We start from the raw sequence: 18,141 nt of genomic DNA on the forward strand, positions 1-18,141 counted from the left end.
AATAAAACAATTTGTTTTATAGAAGCTATTTTTTATATTTAAGAGTACTTTGTACTTGCATCAGTTATTCAGTTATCTTCGTCTATCTAACACATAATATAGCAAATTTTTGTATTTAACATTCAAAGAAATTAGTTTTTTTTAATTTTGATATTAGAGTGAACTACCCTAAATAAAATTTAAAGGTTAAAATAAAGTACTGACTCTACTATAAGTTATAAATTAAAATGAATTAAGTTCATTGTAACTAATGAATTACAAAAAAATACCTATTGTACCTATATTATAATCTACATGATACCTATATTTTTTAATTCTCCGTGTTTACTGAATAATAATAATTTAATTGTTTTATGATAGTTTTCATGTTCTAAAACTATATAATACTCGTAATAATAATAAATACTTAAATACTACACACTTGACCTCAAAATGTATGTATCTCACTAAGACACTAAGTAAACATACAATAAATTTTATAAAAATTTTTGTTCAGGTCAATGTAAAGGAAATCGATGTTGGAAGTATAAAGGTATAAGTTACACTAAATTTTGACAGAATAATGGTAAGGTGAGTAGTAAGAATCGAGCGGAAAAGGTTCTTGTTTTCAGCAAACTTTTATGTCGAGAGGAAAATATTATAATAAATCAATTTAATAGCCTAAAATGTTGTGCCGTGATACCGCAATAAAGGTACGTTTGCGTACAAGGAAAATTAATGTTCAAGCTGTTACTCTAAGGTAAAAACTTAAACCTCGAGACATTACCTGCCGACCATTCGTGATCTGTAAAACACAATAATAAAAATATACGAGTTTATTATATTAAAAAATTATATTATGTAAAAAAAAAATGTCTGAACAATGAATTTCAGAAAATATAGTTTCAACACAATAATTTAATCTATCCCTTTCTACGATATATAGAGACCTGTCTCGTCAGTCTATTCCAAATTAAACAGTAAATTATCTACATAATGTACATTTCAAGCGAGCTTACCTGACCAATTTTATTCCAAAATAATCGTTTTCTGTCTTGTATAATTGAGAGATGACCATTTTTGACTTTGTGATGTTCGAGAATATGTTTGTCAACATAAACCGTTTTTTAGCTTGTCTGGTGCTTGGTTACTCACAAGAACAAATAGGACACACACTCTGGTGACTTGTGGGTCCTATTGTTATTTTCATATCTACCAGCGGCTTGTGGTCAACTCGAATGACAATACTGATATGACACCCACCAACAATAAAAACTCTTGTTTAGCCGTTAGACTGAATAAAACAATAACGTGTGACGATTATTATTATTGCGCCGTTGTAGTTTTAAAACTGTTTTGTAAAACATTTAAATTAGCTAAAAACTGTTTATAGGTATTAAACAGTTTTATTAAACTTGTAAAATGTATCAAGTTACAAATAGTAAAATATTTAAGGGCATTGTGCATGCATATTGCATACATTTTTTAAAACGTCAAAAGTCTGGTATATAAAAAAAAGTTATAAAGTTTTGTTTAAAATATTATACTTATTTATTTTTGTCATAATAATAAGTATAAATTACAATAATAACTACAAAGTAACATAATAATAATAGCTATAGTTGTAATTAGCTTTTTTAAAATTTTTATCCATGTAAAATACAAAGTATAAAAAAAACAAGGAAATAGCCCGGCTGTATAATAGTTGTAGTAGATCTACCTCGTGATTGTTATTGAGTACCTATACCTATATTATGAACTGAGATCAACTTCCCCGAATTTTTGATATTTTTAATTTTTATTTCTTTAAAAACTAAAATTATACAATGCTTGTTTGCCACTTTATTCATAGAATTTTTAGTATTTTGAAAGATAAAATTAAAAATTTGGAAAAATAAATTTCAAGAGAAACTTTGTCGGAAAATTCAAATTCAAATTTGCTGCCCACCAATAATATAAATATATTATAAACCTATTACTCGGAGTCTTAGGACCGGTATGATGAAAATAAAATCTCTTGTGTATACTAGTAATATTATGTTATAATTTACAATTTCATAAGTAACCATAATAACACATCAATATTTCACTTGATCGTAATACACACGCAGTGACCTGACTATTCTGTAAAACGCGGATTTATCGAGACGAAACATTATTTTATACCCTACGGCGGCGGTGCGGTCGGCGTTGGCACGACTGACCCACAACCGAGTATAATATTATACTTTAGGCACCCCAACAGGTAGTCTGACGACGACGACGACGACGCCGCCGGCAGCCGCCACGACATTAACGCACCGGCCGCCGAACCGTGTGCCCGTGACACGCGCGCGCTCCGATCGAAAGTTTTCCGCGTCGCTCGCCATAAACGCGTGCAGTTGTAGTAGTGCGTGATCGTTGATCTCCATATACCTACAAACTGGTGGTTCAAATAGTAAACCTACTCTCGTACGTACGTCGTGAATAAATTTTATATTAAAACCGTAGATGTATGACGATCGTCTTGGCTACAAATCGGGGAGGAAAAAAATTAACGAAATAAAAGAAAAAGTAAGTGAGAACAAACATGTACCATACAGATAAAATTCGAAGAAATTTCGACATCATTATTAAAAGCTATCGAAATATATCATAAAAAAATAAATTAAGCATATCATATAATATGTTATATGACATAAGATATAACTATTGATTTTAATAATGATTGAATTAGTACCACGCCGGTAGTATATAAAAGATCTAATGGACGAAGTCTTTCTAGATCTGATAGTTTTTTTTTTATATGAGCGCGTGTTTAGAAACGTAATTTACTACTGTACATAGGTACTATTATAGCTGTCGTAAAATCGAAATAACGATTTTTATAAAATACTCAATTTTCTCGATATACCGCGCAAATATATAATTTAAGTTTTTGTTGGCCCTTAAAAACCTTTTCCGTTTGCGTAAACGTTAATGCATTAATAATATACCTAATTAGTTTTTTGATAATTACCAAAATACTTTCAAAAAAATTATTTTAGTAATAATTTATGACATTCTCTAAATGCATTAAACTCGTCTCAATAAATAAAGTACCTATACATATATTATTTTACTACATTAAAAATGAATAGTTTAAATACCATTTTCCGTTATTTGTTTTACGTTGTTAAAATATAAATTTCAGAATATTAAAAAATGTTAAATAAAGTTTAATCAATAGAATTATAAAAATTCCACGATTAAGAGGTATAAAAAAAGTTCATAACAATATTTAGACAGTAATAACCATTATTTATAAATAAAATAAAAAATATAATACCATCCATGGAATAATGTCGATGTATCTAAATATTTAATAATGAACATTACATTTTACTTTTGTTTATCAACTAATTTTATTAAGTAAAAATATAGTATGACGATTAATAATATAAAGATTATCGCGGACACAACTTGTAATGCCTTATTATTACAAGGGGTATAATAAACCATTAATTATTTTCTTCATTATTAACTTTTGAGAATTAACTAAACTAATCATAGATTTTAGTTAATACACAAGATAATTATAATTGTAATGACAACAGTTGTTCTAGATGTTAGCCTTATCATGTCAGTTATACATTATGACAGCAATTATTAACGGAGTTAATATTGTATAAAATATTCAATTATTATAATAATATATGTATTGTAGATATAATAAAATCATATATTATAGTATATACAGGTTCGGATAAAGAAAAAGAAGGTAAACAAAAAATATGCAGATATAAATATAAGTTAAATATTTGTAGTTTTAAAAATTGAACCATAGGTAAACATATAAAATATTTAAGCTCCGATGTTAGAGGTATTGTAATACACTTTTTTGTAAATTAACTTATATAAACAAAATACGTATCTTTGAAATAGTATCTAAGAGTTAACTTTAGCCCCTACGTGTATCTGCTGTTGGATATTTATTAAAGTAGGATTATATATGTAGTTTTTTAATGAATTAGATTTAATACAGTAAATATTCCATAAAACTATTATAGCTTGAACATTTATATTTTTTTATCGATGCTAAACAACTATCTAAATAACTATCATTTATTTACATTTTGCAGGATTGTTAGATACTCAGATATTAGTTGGAATATCAACAATTTAACTCAAAACTATGAAAAATCATGATTTTTTTTTTTTTTTGATAAATTCGAATTATTAAATAATTTAAAAATTATTTGATATTATTTAAAATATTATTATTAGTGAACACTGACTATTTTCAGAAAATTTCTCAGTATGAACACACGTTATAATTTAATATCTCTATTGGAATAATTTGATAAATAATAATAAAAAAAGAAAACATAAGATTTGTAAGGTGACATAGGTACTAAGCAAAGCGAAGAATGTATTGATTTTACAATGATGTGGGTTTTTATTTATTTTTTTATTTATGTGTCTGAAAACACGTCTTTTTCTAGTGTAAAAAAATGCTCTTACCATCATATTCGAGGTAGATTTTTGGTCGCAAATTAAATCTAGTTGGTACTTTTGAGAGTTCAAAATTGAAAACTATAAGTACTTTTTAAAATAGCCAGGGAAAAAAGTACTAACATTTTTTAAAATTTCAATATTATTGTTTAAATAATTTTTTTATAACCAAACAATTAAACCGTGTTGGCTCAGAAATGTTTTTCATTTGTATACAATGATTTATCATTGAATTCAAATTTAACACATCTATTATAGTACCTACTCACGGAAAAGGTATACTCGACACCTACAATTGTTCATCTAAGAGGTTTTCTACTTGAAATATATAATATATATATACATATATTAAAATTTATATTAGATTCATAAACTTCATGCATATTTACTTATATTGAGTAAGTTAAAATTCATTCATATGTATTCATTATATTCATTCTATCGAATACAATGTGGTTGTACACTGTTAAGATTACAAACTGATCTTCCTATAATATGTAAAATAAATATGGTTATTCAGTGTACTTGTAATGATAACACGAGGTAGGCGAGCTTTCCCATATTTACTTTACGTGGTTTATGATTTGTCACCATGCCAGTTGTTTTTAGCTTTACTATACGTCTTTCAGTTGAAAATTGTATGCTCCACTGAACTGATAAACTGAATGATCATTAAAAAAAAAAAAATCTTTTTCTTATATGATACTCTATACTTTATAACATTATAAATTATATTCATATTCGTATATTTATAATTTTATTTTTTATTTTATTTTCATTATAAAATTGAAGACGAACACAAACAATTGTTGACGATATGGTCGAGTAAAATTATTTATTTATTAAAACAAACAGCGTATTACTATTCATTATAAAAATCACACCTGTACTTTTAATTATATTGCAATTGTGTTTATACTACCATAATTCACTATATTTAGATATACAAGTACACAGAGGGCGTCTAATCAGATTATAATACTATACACGTTTTATGATGTATTATGAATAAAATTATATATATGATTTAAAAAGCATTCGCTTTAGGTTTTATTTAAATATGTAGTATACCTATTTGTTTTGTTGAAAATTGTATTTTGCAAGTATTTTAATACTTGTCTAGTTGTCTATTGACTATTAAAAGGTAACTCGTAGTGGGCCACATATAAGCAATCGTTGTATGGAGCTGTGGAGTAGTTGCGGTGAAATGAAAAGTTGTAAACATTTTTCTGTGTTTTTTTTTAATTGAAAATAATTCGAAGACTTAATAACAAAATCCTAACATGAATTGGCGCGAATGTGTTTGCTCTTGTAAATCACGCCTGAAAAAGTCCTATCTCGGGCTCTCCTATATAGGTGCATTTCCCACTATATTTGGTCATATCCCTTATAGTCAAGCGATGCGCACCGTCGTATTCCCATGGTTCATGCCTCCTCGCGTTTTTGCGTACGTGCGATGATCCTACTAGATTATGGCGTCCGGATGACTCTCTACCCACGCTCGAGCTTGTCAACCACAACCGTTGCGCCAGTTTCCTAGAAATGCTATTCTATCGGTGTCATTGATTATAGGCCAACAATACATTTCTGTTATAAAATTAACATGGTATTGGGTCATTTCCCAACTCACAAGGTGTGATTCCTTCCTTTATTGTATTATTCAGTATTAGGCCTAATGAGTTTCCGGCTGAGGCTTAATTGATACCTTCCTCTAATTGATTATTTGAATATTAAAGTCTACATGTCAGTAATTTTATGAATTATATTTATTATAAGATACTAGAGCACGTAGAAATATAGATTATAAATCGATTGTAAATGTTTATTTTGAATGAATTATTTCTAAAAGCAAACTATGTCTTAACCCTAAATGTTTTGAGATTGAGGTATACTTAATACATTTTAATTACAAATTTTAATATTCTATGGTCTTAACATAATACTTAAATTAATCCATTCTTAAAACATATCAAAAATAATTTTGGCCACAATAGTAGTTGTTCAGATAAGGTAGATGAAATATAATATCTAACTTATATATTATAATATATATTAGTATACAAATAAAGTTGTAAAAAACAAATGTTAAACTATGAAAAAAGTTTAATTTGTTCATTTAGGCCTTATTCAAAATCGTTGTTTGTAAACATTTGTGTAAATAAGTAGATTAGAAAAGTTTTATAAAATATATTGTTTTAAATTATTTAAATATTTATTACATTTTTATTAAGACTTTTTGTAAATAACAAAAACAAACTATTACATTTTTATTTTATAGTATTTAATTATTAAAATATGGTAATTTATTCAATTGTATTTTTTTTCATTCTAGTAAACAGTAATATAAGTTTTAAAGTAATATAAATTAAATTAAATATATAGGAAACTAATTTATCAGTATAAAAAGATCACCTGGGATATTTAAGTAATATTATAATTTATATAATATGTGCTTAGATTGTATATGTTTTTAAAATAAATTGGTATTATAAATATGATTGATAATATTTCAACTATTCTATTTACTAGGTATGTATATTTCCAGAATTATTATTATACCTTATAGTTATTATAAAATCGATAGTGATTTCAATACAAGCTCAAATAAATAATAATGTATTATTTACTATAATTTTTCTTGAAAAATTATATTACATTATGGTGACATAGCTAAAATAATGTCTAATGTAAAATGAATGAGGACGTAATATTTGTGATTAAATGGGTGAAGTCTCCAACGTATTATTTCTTTGATGTAAAAAGACTAAGAAATAAGTGTTTTGTCAAAGTTACAATCTTAATGAGCGTTCAAAATCTATTACCAAAGGTACCTTAGTTTACAGCGAATGGGGAATATCGATTTAAAAATACAAATATGTTATGTTTCTTTACTTCTATCCCCGAAAATACAGGGAAAACGAGAGCTATGCCTTATAGCTGAGTTCGAGTTGTTACTTTTTCTGATTACCGTGATTTATTAACAAGTAGGTTGTAACTAATAACGCGATTGGTATGTAATTATCAAATGTTTAATACCTACTCAATATTATTTTATTGCTCCAAACCATATTATATAAAATTTCGATAAGTTACAAGTAAAACGTAAACGATAGAAAATATTATTATATTGACTGCTTATATCTAAATAAAAAAATGTAATTTGTTGAAGTACCTATTACATTCTGAGCGGAGTAATGAATGTATTTATTTTCATTCTTTTTTTTTTTGTAAGTGCACGACAACAAGATAAGGGAGGTTTTAGATATAAAATTGAATTTAGTTTGTACTTTAAAGAACTCAAACTTAAGATTTTCAAATACTTATTTTTTTAATTGGAAAAAACAAATAAAAAATTCAAAATTACGTGAATTTTTACGTAAATCCAGTTTTTGAATAAAAATTAATTTTGTTGAGCTTGAAAACAGATAACTGTAGATACTTACATTTATTACCAAATGTTTATTGTTTCCTATTTAGAGTGGAATTTTCAAAACATAATAATTTATCAATTAAAATATATCAAAAACAATAATCTATAATAACAATATTTTTTTATAAGCACTTAAAATTTAAATTTTCACAATATTTATAAAAATTGAGAAAACTAGTAAATTATTTTACAGTTAGAAATCCTTAAAAAATTTATATTTATATAGGTACTTAAAATTTAAAAAATTAATACAAGTTTTAGTTTAAGTTTTATTAGTATTAGTTGTTGAACCTTTATGTAAAAAAAAAATTCTACCGGAAACCCAAATTAATTTTTTATGAGCATTTCAAGTTCAAATATTTACAACATTCAGTATTCACCCATAAAATAATTATTTCTTCTTAAATAATTTTTGATAATTATTGTATTTGAAAAAAAAAATTATAATAACAATAGATACATACTTGCAATTTTTACTAAATATTTATATTTTCATTTTTATTGATCAAATTTTAAATTTTTTTTATCACTTTTTGTGTTATGATTTGCACGAGAATTTTTAAAAAAAATGTCATAAACGTTGATTAAAAATTATTTATCGGGTAAAAATGCATGAAACTTTTATATAATATTATTAATATCCCACAAAATATATTCATATATCTGTACAAGAATACAAGAATATAAAAATAAATATGCGCAAATGTTTTTAATATACATAATTTGAACTTTGAATTTTGATCAAATTTGTTAAAATTGCAAAAAGTTTATAAACTATTATCTTATAGTTAAACATTTTAGAACCTTTTATTTTTGTATCTGTTTTAAAAATTGAATAAAAGATACCTCATAACTAGTTTATATTAGAATTATAACGATTTATTAATTATTTTTTGTTATGATTAGAAAACATTATTCGTGGGAATTAAAACTGTTATGTATTTTATACTAGTGTGAATTTACTTTACAAAATAACATGATTTATTTTAAAATATTATCTATTTATAAATATTATGAATCTATTTTTACTGTTTTACGGTATTTACAAAAATATGTTGTTAAATTTTGATTTATATAATTTGATATAATATAGTATACACTTATATTATAATAATAATAAATTCAATACTAATAATATAATAAACGTAATACTTAAATAGGTACCCACTTAAATATGTCATAAAATTAACTTAGTAATATATAGGCCGACAGACCGCCTTCACTCAAAACTGTTTTTCGTATACAATAATAAAATCGAATCCAAATTTTAAAGATCTATAATAGCTAGTGATCTACTTGACACCTAATATATAATATGGTGATACTTACTTATCTACTTATTTTTAGTTTTAATTTTTTTCATATTAGTTAAGTTTTAGTAATGCAGATTTTAAGTAATAATTAGTTTAACGTTATTATAAATAGTAAAATTGCTCTACAATTCACTCGGACATTTTTAGATATATAGTATATTATCTAAACAAAATAATTTATTATTTAATCTAATTAAATATCCTCCCATAGTCTCGTCTAGAAAAAAACATGGATGTGAGCTGTTTCTACTAATCACCATAACCAATTTTTAATATTTAACAAACACAAATATTATAATTATATAAAATTGGATTTGGATTGTTTGAAAAACATTTAAAATGGATTTTATTAATTATAGTTTCCGATTAAAGTATAATCAACTATCAAGCTTATAAACTTAATTATTATTCAAATGTACCAATTGCATAAATTTAAATTTACTTATCCTTAATTTTTATGCGCACTGTTCAATTAGATTGGAATATTTAAAAGATAAATTTTTAAATAGAATTAATTGCATTTTATTTAATAATAATTGTTATGTCTATGGTTAAAATTGCATGGAAAATATATTTATAGTATCACTAGATTCATAAAAGGAATTTCTTGGAAATCACATTTCAAAATAAACACTAAATTAATAAATACAAAAATGAAGAGTCCTATCAATATGTCACTTAGGTAGTACATATTATAATATATACCCTGGTTTTTGCAACAACTCACATTTATTATTTCAAATTGTTGAGAATAATATTTATTTTTTTTTTTTAAAACCTTGAAATTGTTATAAAATAATCAAATAAATTTTAACTTATTTTACCGTTGTTGTTTTTTGAATAACAACATTTAAAACTAAATCTTCTAAAGCATCTATTAGAATTCATTTCAAAGTTAATCTAAGATCTATAACTAATTAATTTTTGTTCAAAAATCGATTATATAGAATTATATAAATCGATAGCTTTAGAATATATGAAACTAATAATGTATATTATCTTCATTAAATAAGTTCTGTACTTAAAAAAATATAAACATTAAAAAGTAAAATATATTTTTTTTCAAGAACGTAACGTCATCTATTCATCAATTTATAATTTGTGTATATACAAAAATAAAAATTCTTATGTATATATAATAATTTTTTTTTCAAAATCATTAATACTTCTCGATATCAATATTTACTGTTACGATAATTATCCTGTAGATCTATGTATAAATCATTTTTTCAACATCTAATTCATTCGTTTATAATATGAAATTTTTTTTTAATCATAATTATTCAATTTTATATTTATTTTACCTAACATAGATATCTGGTTCTATTTCCATCTACAGACAAAATATCATCGTACATAACTTTTTATACATTCATTTTAGATTTATATAAGTTATGTAGGAATGTGTAAAGCCTCATTCTATATTTTTTACATGCTTTTGTGAATTATTGAATATGTCAAACTTATATTCAATCATTTGGAAAGTGTGAAAAAAATATTGCATTTATTTTATAACTAAATTGAGAAAGTTGAACTTTTATCATAGCCTGCTGTCGTACATTATAATAAATTAATAATTTGAGGAAATATATTTTCCATAAATAGATAAAAATATTATAATGTAATACATTTCATAGTGATAATGTAAAATTTGAAGTCTATAATAATAATTTAGTTTCTTAACTCTCGAGTTAAACATATTTAAGAAATCGTTAAATATTTTAACCAAGTATAATATAATAATTTCAATATTTTAAAATCTAATAATTAAACTTATAGTTTGAAATATTCTTATTTAATTTATAACTTATAAAATTAAAATTAATATACTTTCACGTATTATTAAGTTTTCGTAGAGTATTGCATAACGTACACACTGCATGTGCATGCTTTGTATATAAATATTATTCAAACTATATATTATTATCTTACATAATAATATTATAATTAATAAAACAAATAATTTAGATTTATAAACATTTTTTGATTTTATATAAACAATTTTAAGGCGTGGCATAAAACTCTAAAAGGATTTTATATGCTAAAATTTTTGCTCATACACACTAGCTATTACCTAAAGATATTATAATTTATAAATTAGATATAAATTAGATTTATACTAATAATTACTCGTCGATTTATGAAATATTTTAGAAATTACATCTAACGTTCATGTGAAATGATGAAAAAAGTTATTAAATCATCATTTTCCATCAAAACATCATTCACCCGAAATCTAATGAACATTATTTTTAATTTATTGATTCTTTGTTTTGGAATGGTCTTAGAAAATACATAATTGATGATATTATGTTTAACAAAATAGAAAATATAGCTTTAAGAAAATCACGAGTAAAAACATAGACCGATGCTTAGAACTATCTGTATTTATGAAACTACGTAAATAATAAATTTATCGACTATTTAAGTTGATTAATAATTATATATTTAAAATATATATAAATAATTATTTTTTCGAGACAGAAACACATATAATGTCTTATATGAAATCATAGTATCTATGTACTATGTACTATGTAATATATTATATACTAATATTTACGAATTTAGTAAAGTCAGTAGATGACTGCTCTCATGAAAATTATTTTTCATGTTGGTCTTTATTACATTAATTTATCCATATTATTCGTATCATATTAAATTACGAGATACAGATATAAAGATATATAGATTTCGTATATAGATGGAAAATTAATTTTAAAAAATAAATCAAGTATTTAACGAGATGGTATAATAAATTAATAACTTACTTATTAATACAATTAAGACCAACTATTAATGGTAATTAATCTTATGGACAATTCATCGTCATCATGTATCCTCGAAAATTTGTAAGAACTTTGGCTGCCACTTGTCATCAACCTTCCAATGATCCTGCTTAATTTCCTATCCATTACTTCTAGTTTCTCTGGATCTTGACATACTCCATCCATCCATGGTGGGTCTAGGATGATTGTAAGTTGTAACTTTAAGGATGATCGCTGAATTTAAATTAAAAAAATATTTATGTGTATAGGAACTATGAACTTAAACATATATTATGTTTTGTTTTAACGTTACGATATATTCATGTTACGTAGAATGTTTGCTCTTTCCAGGCAAAAACACATTGTTAAAATCTCTCATGTCAATAATTCAGTAATTGAGTTATGAACAATAACTTGAAGTGATAAACAGTTTCTGCGGTAAATAAATAAATTGGGTCAAGATGGGGTTTAGTACATTTAAAAAAACAACTACAACTTACTATTTAAAAATAATGATAAATTTATCGATGTTATTATACCAAATAGTTTAAAACAAAAATATATTATGTTGTAGCCATCATATCTGCAATTATTAATAATGCGTACTTCAATTAAATTTTTGTTTTTGAAATTTGTAGAAAATAAAATTTAAATGATGTATTAGTTTTTATAAAATAATATCATGTATTTTGTTTTAATTTTTTATTTGTGACTGTGTATAGTACATGAATATAATATAATACAATCATTAACATTAGTGATCTAGTAATTTCAAATCGTGAATATTTAATATAATTTAGTTATTATTATAATAATGTACTTCATAACGTTTTAGATGTTAACTGATTAAATTCTTTGATATTATATTATAAATTATATAAAACTTGTGTAAATTTGTTTGTTTCCATGTATATATATTTTAATAAATGTTGTTGGAGGGACAACCTGGTGTGATGTCGTGGTTTTGACAACGTCGTCAGGTATTTTCCGCTCTCAGGCAATCGCTTAAATTTTTGTTTTGGCTACGACCCGTCCCGAATATGTACGGGCGATAGTCATGTGATGATAATAGTGGACTGTATAAAATTTATTGAGACGCGGGATGGACATAAAATAATTGTTGTTAAGAGAATAGGCACAATCTATAAAAATGATAATAACAAAAACAAATAGTCTATACCTACTTACGAGATATTGATAATAATTCAAAATACAAAATTGATAATAAAATAGTCACGATCAAACGTACGTGATAAGAAAATATATAACAAGATATTGATAGCGTTCTTGCGTATTAGGCGGCGACGGCCGACAACGATATACAAATTAATAATAATAAAAACAAATAATAACAATACCCTCTCGGACTCGTACTGGTGGCTTGACGGGAACGGAATAAATGTGTGCACTGTTGCTGTGGGCTGATGGATGATGAAGATGACGTGGAGTGGCCCGAAAAGGCACGTGCAAAACGGCAAAGTATATAGTATAGATAACACACGTATCACGTTCGTAGTTGTGTGTATAAAATAAACGCGAACAACGGAATGGGGTACGACGGATGTGACATGCGTTGGCGAGTTCGCAACGGCGGAGCATGTTCGACGGCGTATTAGTAAGTTTCGTCGTCGCGACTAAAAAAAAGACGAATAATAGCGTCGCGAACGGCTCGCATACCAGGCTGGACTGAGGCCGCGGGGAACGACCCGAACGACACATACAAGCCGATGGACTAGGCTAGGCGCGCGGGGGCCGGCATAGTCACGGCACTGGACTTTGACCGGTGTCTGGACGAAGATAGTCCATCGGCTTATCGGGCACCAACAAATGTGTTTGTAAATGGTACACTATAAATGGCTATTTAATTAAGTAATTGAAATTTACAGGTAAATGTTGACCGTTTGATATCTACTTTTATGTTTAACAAAATGGCATTCTAATAAGTTACATATCAAAATTAACTATTATAATTTTATGTTGGAATAAACACATTTTATGGGTAAAAGCGCAAAAAGCCAAAAGTAAAATGTTTTAGGGGGCTTTGTAGTGACTAAGGAGACTCACTAATAGCGTTTAAATTTATGGGGTGCCTAGACCAATTTGCACCGGGGCACACAAATATCTAGCTACGGCATTGATCAGTTCGTTATAATCAAATTACCGATAAACATAATAATATTATATGTTTTCGATATAATATAATATCGTATGTCGGTGAAGTCAAAAACATCACTTTATAATTTTATAATTATTATTGTAAAATATAATTTATCATGATTAATTGTAGGTATTTAAAATGCACAGCTTTATCCATTACAATACACGACTTACATTATCTCGGTGTATAAACTGAAAAATCCCCCGTGTTATTATAAATCAAATTAAATGATTTTTTCCCTAAATATTCCATAATGTTTAACGTAATTTGTTCACTGCTATCTAAAACGATTACGGAAGTATCTGACGGGCAAGCGACTTACTGATCGACCCTTGTGATAGTTTCTGTATGTAGAAAATGACAATAGTAGGAATTTTCGTACAATACTTTTTACGTTTAGTGTTGTAGTCTTCGTAGCGGCCCGAGATGGTACGGGTACCTATGTAGTGATTACATCGTTACGAGTTCACGGCACAATAGCATAACGCTAATCGGAAGACGAATCATATGCTTATAATGGTTTAATGTTATTACTGCACCCACAGTGCAAATCAGTATCAAGTATTACGCGTAACTGCAGATATTGTTAAACCGAATAAATCGGTTTATTCAGTCTTTATAATGTATTATATTAATAGTATTTATTATTGTTAAAGTAACCTTGCTGAAGCTAGTTTTTGGAGTGATTATATTCAAAAGTCACTGAGGATAGAAAAAATAAAATTTCTATAATAAATATATTATATATATTCATTAGAAATATTTATTTTTCTTGGTTAACACATTATTCCATAAATAATTTTAAGATAATATAGTAGATTAAACTTAATATTTATCTAACATAATTTAAAAATTTTGTCGAGCATAATTCAGGTGCATAAATGTTTTTAAATATTCTAACTTAAACACTTAAAAATATAGAAAAAAGTAATTATTAGCTAACATGATATGAATAATAAATGTTTTAGTGAATATAAAATTATGTTAATATTCTTAAGTTGTTAATATGTTTATGTAAATGTATATTATTAAATTCAATAACATTAGCTTAATATCTTTTACTCATAACATATATTTATCACTAAACAATATAAGATATTTTGATGGAAAGTAAATATGAAAGTCTTTGAGGATTAGTCATTACTCATTATATATGTATAGTTAAGGGTGTATACCTAATATATGTGTGCATAAATAAATATGTCTTATACCCTTTATAAAAATGCAGAGTAGTCTTCATTGATTTTCTACAAACATATTACAGGTATTATTGACAGTAATCGTACAAGAATAAGTATAAGAAAATATATAATAATATTGAATTTATTGACAAGAATTAAAATATTGTATAATTTAAATAAAGATAACGTCTAATACTCGATAATGCGTCTGAGCACCATTTCCTTTATCGGGAAGGTTTATATATATAAAGTAAGGTATGTTTTAAATATAATATAAGATCATATAATATCAAATAATATAATTTGAAAATATGCTCAGAATAAAAACATATTAGTCCGTTATTTGAATATTATTTAAAATACTTAATCTAATATAAATATTATAAAATAAACTATAACTATAAATAGCTATGACCACATACTCAACTCGATTAGATGTTCACAGCTATAGTTGTACTAATTAATATTATTAAACAAAGGATATATTAGATATGTTAGTATTCAGTATGTATACATTAATATTATTATTTTTGAGAAAATAAAGAATTCAAAATCGAATTTCTAATATATGAAAATATTTATAGGGTTGAGGATAGTCCCACATGTTAGTAAATAACTGTGGTAAATTGATGCTTCCCTTAAATGTCCCACAACTAAAATTTGAATACCAGCATTTTGTTTAGATACCTACTTCAAATATGTATGTTTATTTTGGTACCTATCCAGTGTTTAATTTCAATATATTTTTTCATACGAATCTTGACTAAATATCTGTCCATTTTTGTTTTTAACTGATAAATCTTCACAGTCACAATCATCGTAATTTATATAGGTGGTGTCCAGAAATAATATGTATGGTTATGCCCAAACCCGACTTTTATATCTATACCAATCTGCAAATGTCCAACAAAGTTATCGACCGATACCTATCACATTTTTCATCTCCACAAATGTACGATAGTATCGTATTACACGTGTAACTGGAAACGATTTTTAAATTGTTTTTTTTTCGATGATATTATCATCATTCAACTATAAAAGACCCATTTAGAACAATATGAACGGATTTAGGTTTCCAACGATATTTTTTGGTCTACATTATACTTGGAGCTGCATATTTATAAAAAAAAAAAAATATTTACAAATATTTAATCACACAAGAAAAAATGCATAACCCGGAAACCCTCCCACAAATATTATCTAATGTACAATTATACAACAAATACTAAAATAATTAATAGGTACATATAAAATGTAAATTACAGATTAATAGGGAATTGGCAATAACTAAACATAATATAATAATATTTCTAGAATAACAAAAAAATAATAATTGTATAAAATCTTAACTTTTTATTGAATACCATTATAAATAATACCGTGCCAAATATAAAAACTTGCTATTGATCCCAAACACACAAGCTAGTGAAACAGAATCCAATTTGAAATTAACAATAAATCGTTTCAACATCATACTAAGTTAGGTATAAAATAGTAATACTCTTCAAACGTAGAGGTTTTTATTTCTGAGAATCATTTAAGGTGGGTTAAGTCTCCGTAATCCTTTCCCCATTCTTGTGTTCCCTATTTTGAAAGCTTGCGTTTAGAGCAGTCGAATCAAGGCGGACGCGGAGTCGTATATTGTCGTTATTATTTTATAGTGAACAATATAATATTTACAAACGATAAAACCGCACAGGCTATACAAGTGGCCATTGGTTTCGTCGCGTGTCGTATATTATACATATTGTATAAAATAATAATATCTATACCGGCAACGAGTCGCGTAACTTGTTGAAAATTTAAATCAAAATCCCACCAAAGTGTTTTCCCGTATTATATTATTATATTACCCGATCCTTAGTACACAAACTGGCATTATAAAACACGATAAAAATGATTATTTCAACCCCTCAAACGTTTTTATGCAGTTTGAATGGTGCATTATTTTTTATTTTATTTTTTTGTCGTCGTACTCATAATAATATAATATAACATGATATTGCACCATATAATAATATAATGGTAGGTATCTATTGTGTGTGCGTGATGGTAAAGTAAAAACGTCCGAAACACTTTACGTGACGATATTCGCGTGACAGGTACCTATACAAATGTTTGATAATGGCGTATGACAAGCACACAGTGCTTTTGCCAAGACTCGAGAGCGTTTGAAAAATGCGTGTGATGCACCGGGCGTAACGAGATGACGAGTGACATGGCACAGTGATTTGTCGCTACTTAACCAATCGGCTACGCTTGTTTAATTTTAGCGTTGATGGTAGCCAAAATAAGTTAAGATAAAATGATTGAAATGACTGTTGCGAAGAGATCGGCCAAACAGATTGGCAATAATACATTTTAACCACATGAACGATACACGTAATGACATAACTACATATATTTATTATAATTAATATAGACTCGATCGGTTTTGATATTTTTGTTATTACGAGTATTATTGCCATTTGCTCGGCCAAGTATGCTTTACGACGAGTATGTATAGGATACACTCGAGTACTGCGAATATTGTTTTTCAGCCAACATTCCACATTGTCCACATTGGAGAATTACTATGTTTTAAAATTCTGTCAAAAGCAGATCCTTTTCTATTCTGTTTGTTGTAGAACATATGTCGGTCGAGTAATGCGGGATTGTAACCATAACTATATATGTATAACTCACACGCGATGTCGTTAAAAAATATTATTTACTACGGTATAAAAAATTGAATGCGTTTTATTTTATACTAGAAATTTAACTCTGAATGATATTGTACATATTTTTATCAGGCATAAATGGTAAACGCGCATAAATTAACTTTTATTATTTTGTTTAT

At 26.1% G+C, this 18,141-nt stretch overlaps 1 protein-coding gene and 1 long non-coding RNA gene across 2 annotated transcripts in view; one reads left to right on the forward strand and one right to left on the reverse strand.

Moving 5' to 3' along the window:
- Window positions 1–576: 576 nt before the first annotated feature.
- Window positions 577–13,656, reverse strand: LOC132930658 (uncharacterized). The gene is made up of 4 exons (XR_009662259.1): window positions 13,322–13,656; window positions 11,967–12,160; window positions 999–1,273; window positions 577–784 (listed from the first exon to the last, which is right to left on the reverse strand). It is a non-coding gene; the product is annotated as an uncharacterized LOC132930658 (long non-coding RNA).
- Window positions 2,250–18,141, forward strand: part of LOC132930657 (uncharacterized) — a 58,709-nt gene continuing 42,817 nt past the window's right edge. The window contains exon 1 of the mRNA XM_060996639.1: window positions 2,250–2,532. The gene's annotated coding sequence lies outside the window, so the exon portion shown is untranslated. The remainder of the gene's footprint in view (window positions 2,533–18,141) is intronic.

The sequence above is a fragment of the Rhopalosiphum padi genome, chromosome 4 (assembly GCF_020882245.1).
Source record: "Rhopalosiphum padi isolate XX-2018 chromosome 4, ASM2088224v1, whole genome shotgun sequence".
In the NCBI taxonomy this organism is placed as follows: Eukaryota; Metazoa; Arthropoda; class Insecta; order Hemiptera; family Aphididae; genus Rhopalosiphum; species Rhopalosiphum padi.